The following is an 8085-nucleotide window of genomic DNA, read 5'->3' as shown; positions in this document are numbered from 1 at the left end:
ATAGGGAATAGCGTTCCAACAAAAATGGTCAATCATTGGCCATATGACTAGAGTCTCAGAAGATAGAATTATTGACTGAGCTGTGATTACATCTGCTTCATGACTGACTTCTTGATTACTTGAGTCAGGAGATAAAGGAATGCATATTGTTTAAAAACTGTACAACCTAGCAGGGGTCCCCAACTCCCAGGCCACAGATCAACACCTGTCTGTGGCCTGCTAGGAACTGGCCCACACAGCAGTAGGTGAGTGCCAGCTGAGTGAGCATTACCACCTAAGCTCTCTGCCTCCTGTCTGATCAGTGGCGGCATTAGATTCTCTTAGGAGCGCCAACCCTATTGTGAACTGCACATGGGAGGGATCTAGTTACACATTCCTTATCAGAATCTAACTAATATCTGACGATCGGAGGTGGAACAGTTTCATCCTAAAACCATCCCTGCATCCTCCTTTCCCCCATCCATGGAAAAATTATCTTCCATGAAACCAGTCCTTGGTGACAAAAATGTTGGGGACCACTGCAACTTAGAATAAAATGCCAGTATCTTGGCACTGATAGCAGCTGCTGACCCGAGAAATAACTTAACCTGTCTATACTTTGAATTTTTACTTGTAAAAGGAGCCAACAATGATACTTGTATCATAGGCTTGTTTTAAGGATTAAACAAATGAACACATATTTTTAAATAAGCTTTTTATTTTGTAATAAATTTAGGTATACAGAAAAGTTGCAAAGATAATACAGAAAGTTTTCATATACCTCTCACCTGTTTCTCCAAACATTACTCTTTTACATTACATTGGCACATTTGACAAAACTAAGAAATCAACAGTGATACACTGCAATTAACCAAACTCCAGATTTTATACAGATTGTGCCTGTTTTTCCATTAATACTTTTTCCATTTCAGGATTCAACCCAGGATTCCATACCACACTTATAAAATGCACATTTTATTTTTTGAAACATTTAGAACTGTGTCTGGCACACAGTAAGCACCTGCAAAATGTCATTTAATCCTGTTAGATGATTTTCATGCAAGTAAGACAGAATGTTTCTAACAATGTCATATATTAACGAGAATTTATTCCCAATTACTTACACTGATTCTATTGCAAAGAAATCAATTACTATAAAATAAGGGGTCATTTATCTTCATAATAAAATCAACTATATGCTAATTGCTCTCAAAAAAGGGAGTTCATCTCTAGGATATCTTCTAAAGGTAAGAAAAACAAGTTATGTCTTAGTCGTTTAACTCCATTAACTGACTTCTTCATTCAACAAAAAATTTTTGAGTGCCTGCAATACACCAGGCAGTGTGCCATGGGCTGAGGTACATGGATAGACAAATCAGATTTAGTCCTTTTCTCAAGTGAAATTTATCTATTTTTTCATAATCTTAATTGAGCAATTGATATAGAATTTGATTCACTCCACCATGAAGCATAAAGGCCTTGAATCCCTCACCAAACACAGCCTGCAATGTTTACTCAGAAGCAGTGATTGAATTTAGCTGAAAGAGGGAAATAACCACAGTTCACTTTAGCTACTATTGCTCACGTATGCAGGATACAAGGACTTAGATGAAGATAAGGATTCAAGAAAAACCTGCGCGTGACTGCAGACACATTCAATCCAATTGTTCTCGGGTTTCTTCCTTGCTGATGACTGTTAATGATCTTATGCTAAGCATTGTGCTCATGGCTTCACATATATTAATTCAAGGAAATCTCACAACCACCATATGAAGTAGATAATATTATTCCCCAGTTTACAGATGAGAAGATGAGGCAAAGTGATCTGATGCAAGAAAAATAGGAAGGAAGACACAAAAAATCCATTTGTATTTTCACAACTTTCTGAATACCAAGACAGATATTGCCCTGAGCATAAATATTAAAATCAGCTTTTTTTTCTGACTTTAAAATGATTATTCTTTAAAAATTTGGTTGCTTTTTATGTGGCTATACAAAGTTCTTAATGTTTCTTTGGCAATGAAATATAATGGAATTTTACAACTATATAAAATGTTACCTTTGCCTAAGAAACGGTATTTACTGTGTGTACCTAGTTGACTGAAAATTCTCTGCCATCCAGCATCCTAAATAATTGATGAAATAAGCTACCTCATATTACAAGATTCCCCAAAAGAAAGGAGAAAGATACACACATGCACACACACAACCTTCTGTGGCCCAAAACACAGTATCACAGCCCTATTTGCAGGCAACTTGCAATTGCCAAATATGATTTAGTAATTTAAAAAATATACTTTTAGTGTGGAAAAAATACTTACAAGTCCCACTGAAGTACTGCTTAACTGTACATAAGAAATTACTTCACCGTGTGCTATTCCAAATATATTTTATGTTCATTTTTCAAGATTAGCCTTTCTCCTCCCCACCCCAAAAAGTAACCTCATTTTATCTTTGAAATTAAGCAGAAAAACAAACACAAAACAAAAACCCAGTGCTAATGACAAACGTACAGCGAATTCACTTCATTCTTCACAAAGACTGAAATCAATTTTCAGGACCATGAAGAGCTAAAAATTCACCTATTTTCAGAGACTTGTTTATAGACTATCCAGCAACTTTGTTTTCTTTCCTATATTCGAAATCCGAACACTCCCTGCCCCCATGACCTCCTCCGAATCCACTGTGAAATCTTCCAGGGATGGTGAAAGTGTCACATCTGCCACCACCATGCCCTCTGCCACCACAGAAACCGAGGATTCCTCTGCCTCTGCATCTCCCACGGCCACGGTTTGGATAAAGTGGGATTCCAAATGTTTTAGCATTTAATCTTTTTTCTTCAGCCCACGTTGATCTCCGTTCCCTATTGTCATCACAAGAAACATTATCAAAGAAGGATTTAGTTTTTTCCTACTAGCAATTAGGTCCAAGTGGATCTTCTTCATCAGCATTTCCTTCACTGTTTTGGGTATCAGCTCCTGGGTCACCGTTATCCTCACCATTTACAGGTTCCTCCTGTTTCTCACGTTTATCTTCTTTTAAGTTTATTATTAAAATCTCTGTCAATCTCTCCCTTGTTGAATTGTGCATTCGCACTTTCAAAGTCAAAACCTTTCTCAAATTTCATTGGTCCATCTCGTAGAATACCAAATCTTCCCCTGGTACTTTGCTGAACCGCACTCCCTCTCCTTGGAGCTGAAGGAGCACCTGGAGCTACTTGTCTCTTGCTATCATTTCTGAGTTGCTCGTTTTCTGGTCTTGGAACATTGTGTACTTCAGCTCACCAGTGCTCTTGATTCTCTATTGCTTTTTGGTTGGTAGATAGCAAAGGCCTAGTTGATACAGGGCTCCTTCTCCCAACAGGTGCTGGAGCAGGTAAATGGTCGGAAACAGTCTTCAAGTGCTTGTTCCACGGTTGAGCTTTCCTCAAAATGTCTAACTGAGGGCTTGAGGGAACTTGAGACAACTGTGCTTTTAGAGATCTTGTATCCTGTGTTAAGGCAAAGCCAACACACTACTTTGGGGTAAGATACCACTGTTTGATGTTTCTGTTCCAAACGATGCCAAACAGCTTCCAGCAACACCAACAGCAGGAAACTCCTACCCAACTAAGGAGCTTGGACTGAACTGACTGTATATGGGCATCCTGGCGAAAGGCCCGTGAGAACCCACTCACTGGAATGACGAAGTTGATGAGCCTAGTGAGGACTGAAGGATAGCTGGGTCTTCAGGCACAGAACCCTGTGGTTTTGGTGGCTCACAAACAGTGAGGTCTTTAATGTCACTCCCATAGAACACAATATATTCCAATACTTTGAGGTGGTATTGGACGATGTATCTTCTGTACCAGAAAATGGAATTTTGGCGAGGGCTACGGTGGGATTCTAGGTGTGGGTGGTGCAGAGGTGCCCTCGTAGCAGATCTCTGCCTTGGAGATGCGGCTGATCTTGCTGTGGAGGGAACGGGTGCCCCGGCTCATGGTGTCACCGCAGCTCCCGGCGCCAGCAGAGCGGCGGACCCCACGCGGGCTGTCGCGGGATCCGCAGTATCCGTCGCGCCCATGGCAGCCGCCTCAGACCTAACATAGCGGAGACGCCAGCTCCGCTAAATCAGCTTTATTTTCATTTCATTAAAAGAAAAAATGAAAACTCCAAAGAACCATCCTGACTTCTAAAATCTGAAAAACGATATTCCTTAGGACTTAAATCTTAGATTGTTTTCTAAGATGCCTCAAATACCTGCAGAGTAAACTTATGTCTAAACGTGCATGTACTAAATATTATTGCTGTCTTCACAATTCAGTAAAACCAATAGTCATTAAAGCATCTATTACTGCCTAGGCCCCTGCGGTGTGCTACATCAAAGACAAATATGAATAAGCCAGTCCTTCCCCCAGAGACTTTACACTGTAATAGGTGCCTTTCATTTTATTTTATATATGAGTAATTAAAAATGTGTTGAATTGCAATAAACACATCCTCAAATAGCTAAAGTGGGACAAGGTTGGTACCACTAGAAACATACAAGCACAATGCTGTGGGAAGATGAAGATAAAAGAAACAAAAGGAATTGTGCCTGGCTAGAAGTTGAAGGAAGGCTTCCTGTGTACCGTAGCATTTGAAAATTAAGCGCTATGTTAACAACTTGAGGCAGATGATAGGGTAGGAAAGTCCTCATTAAAGGAAAAGCACTGATGAAGGCAAAAAGTTAGGAAATCACAAAGTTAGTCCTAGGAATACCAACAACACCAGTTTGGCTGAGATACACATTACTGTGAGAGGATGAGAACATGGTAGGCCCGTATTTGGATGGACTTGTGTGCCAGGATGAGAATATTGTACTTTATATAAGAGAAAATGGCAAACTCGTAAGGATTTTTGGTAGAGAATTGACATAGCTAATACTATACTTCAGGAAGACTGATTTGTAAGTATTACCATGGAATTCATCGTGACAGAGACAAGAGGTAGGGACATCAATTACATTTCATTATATTATGCAAGGGAAAAATGACTGCCTGGAACAAGGGTAAGGAAGAAGAAATAGAAGAGAGAAAGATGGCTGCAGTGATGGGGTGATTGACCTAGGAACTAGAAGAAAAGTAAGAGGCATCTCAGATGCTTAAAGAGACAGTATGACTGAGGAAATGGTTCTGTTACAAACAGAGCCTGGAAACTCGTGGAAAAAGGTGTGATGACTTTGATTTTCAACACATTAGGAAGAAATACAAAGGACCATGTTTTAGAAGAGAGACTGAGCCTGGGCACATGGCAGCAAAGTGGGAAAGATTGGAAACAAAGACCCAACCCTGAAAGGAAGATTTACATTTAAAAATTAGGAAGAGGATGAGGACAAAAGAGATCAAACAAACCAAAAAAGATGACCACAGAGGAAGCAGGAGAACGAAGAAAAATGTTGTGTTGTGAAAACCAAGATAGCTAGAATTTCAAGAAAGCAAAATTAATCCATAGTATAAGAAGTTTCAGGAGTATGAAAGCTTGTTGCCTTATTTAAAATGTCAACTTCTTTTGTTTCACTATGGTTTGTGGAATACTGGCTCATTTAAACAACTTCCCTGGCAAAATTAAAGAAAAAAAATTATTTGAAAATCAAAAAATAAATTGATTTAAAAACTTTCAGCTGATCTGTAAAACTCTATTAAGCAATCATTTGATAAAGGTACATGTCACATATGTATTTGAAAGCTTCTGCTTATTGATAAAATATTTTGTTGGAAAAATCATTTATTCTCCTAGGTATTTGGAGAAAATATGTTTGCAATTATTCCATTACAAGGCCTAATTGCAATTTGTCTTCATCCTGGGGGCTAGAACAAATAATTTTTGAATTAGAACTTATTTCTATCTTTGGTGGCCTTCTGTTTCTCTCATTTTAAACTTTTAAAATGCAAGGGTTTGCCAAATTAAGCCTTCCTGCTACCAGAAACTTAAGAGTCAAAAGAAAATTGAAATTACTCTGAGAGATGAAGTTTCTTCAGACGTTAAGCAATTAGCATTTCTTTGAAAGACTCACAATGTAAGCACAGACAATATAGGTTTTTAAAAATGAATTAACTAGACAGAAGGATGAGTAAGACTGAGAGCTACAAATTTAAAACTTTCTATACTGTGATACAGTTTACTTCCAAATGCCAGTCCATTCCAAATTAGAATACCTAAGTACTCACTTATCTAGCAATTTACTTTTTGTTATACAAGTAGAGATGACAAACAGACACAGGTGGGAATTTCTTCATCTTCAATGTTGGTCCCACTCCCACCCCACCCAACCCCTTGAACTGTTGATATGACCAGGAGTAAGAGAACAAAAAAGACATGTTCCTATATCTTGAGTTGAAACTAGGAATGCATTTTTTAAAAACAGTTTTAGATTTTTTTTTTTTAAAGCATTGGACCCTTTTCACAAGATGGCGCCGAAAGCGAAGATGGAAGTTCCTGCCCTCCTAAAGCTGAAGCCAAAGCGAAGGCTTTAAAGGTCAAGAAGGCAGTGTTGAAAGGTGTCCACAACCACACACACACACACACACAAAAGAAGATCCACATGTCACCCACCTTGCAGCAACCCAAGACACTATGACTCTTGAGGCAGCCCAGATATCCTCGGAAGAGCGCCCCCAGGAGAAACAAGCTTGACCACTATGCTATCATCAAGTTTCTGCTGACCACTAAGTCTGCCGTGAGGAAGATAGAAGACGACAACACACTTCTATTCACTGTGGATGTTAAAACCAACAAGCACCAGATCAAACAGATAGTGAAGAAGCTCTATGATGTTGATGTGGCCAAGGTCAACACCCTGATTTGGCCTGATGGAGAGAAGAAGGCATATGTTTGACTGGCTCCTGATATCAATGCTTTGGATGTTGCCAGCAAAATTGGGATAATGTAAACTGAGTCTAGCTTGCTAATTTTAAATATATATATATGTCTTTTCACCGTAAAAAAAAAAAAGTATTATAAATATTCCTTTTCATGGGCACTTTGGATTTAAAAAGATTTTACGTACTAAGTAATATTGAGAGTCAAATGGGCTATAAAATTTTACCTATTAAAAATATATCTTGAATTCAAAATGAGAGAACTACAAAAAACTTTCTAAAATATAGTATAGTCGTCTTTCATATCTTTGGGGAATTGGTTCCAGGAGACCCCTGCCAATACCAAAATCCATGAATGATCAAGTCCCTGATATAAAATGTTGTACTATATACATATAACCTACACAAACCTTCTATATACTTTAAATCATCTCTAGATTACTTAAAGTGCCTAATACAATATAAGCGCTATGTAAATAGTTGTCATACTGTATTATTTAGAAAATAATGACATGAAAGTCTATGTGACCATCCATTTTTTTTCCCAAACATTTTCAGCCTACAATTGTTTGAATGCATGGGTGCAGAACCCACAGATATGGACAGCAGACTGTATGCTCTTGAACTAAAGACTATGAACTGAATATTCATATGCATCTATAGGTTTATAGATGCATATATAGAAAATTGATCATTGTTTTTATATTGAAAAATAGCTTTTTTTTTTTTTTTTTGGAGACGACATCTCACTCTGTTGCCCAGGCTACAGTGCAATGGCACAATCTCGGCTCACTAGCAACCTCCACCTCCTGAGTTCAAGCAATTCTCCTGCCTCAGCCTCCTGAGTAGCTGGGACTACCGGTATATGCCACCACGCCTGGCTAATTTTTTGTATTTTTAGTGGAAATGGGGTTTCACCATATTGGCCAGGCTAGTCTTGAACTCCTGACCTCAGGTGATCCACTCACCTCGACCTCCCAAAGTGCTGGGATTACAGGCATGAGCCACAGCGCCTGCCCAGAAAATAGCGTATTTTCTTATAGTATTTTCTTATATCTTTCTGTATATCACTGTGGAAATTAGTGATTATGAAATAAGTGTATTTTATGAAATTGATACAATATGATAAATTTCCTGGAGACCAATGCATAATATGAAAATCTTTGGAAAAATTAGGAATATTGTATTTCAGAAGATTCTAAATCTTCTGAAACAATAAATTGGTTGTAGCAACCAAGGCAAATCTGGTATATGCCCTTTTGCTTTAT

General features: G+C 38.3%; 2 pseudogenes; one reads left to right on the top strand and one right to left on the bottom strand.

The window, feature by feature from the left end:
- Positions 1–2508: 2508 nt before the first annotated feature.
- On the bottom strand, positions 2509–3958 carry LOC105465777 (protein LSM14 homolog A pseudogene; annotated as a pseudogene).
- Positions 3959–6406: 2448 nt separating this feature from the next.
- LOC112423804 (large ribosomal subunit protein uL23 pseudogene) lies at positions 6407–6888 on the top strand (annotated as a pseudogene).
- The last annotated feature ends 1197 nt before the right edge of the window (positions 6889–8085 follow it).

The sequence above is a fragment of the Macaca nemestrina genome, chromosome 5, assembly GCF_043159975.1.
Source record: "Macaca nemestrina isolate mMacNem1 chromosome 5, mMacNem.hap1, whole genome shotgun sequence".
NCBI classification, from domain to species: domain Eukaryota; kingdom Metazoa; phylum Chordata; class Mammalia; order Primates; family Cercopithecidae; genus Macaca; species Macaca nemestrina.
Note: the sequence above shows the minus strand (reverse complement) of the source record. Positions and strands in the feature narration are given on the sequence as shown.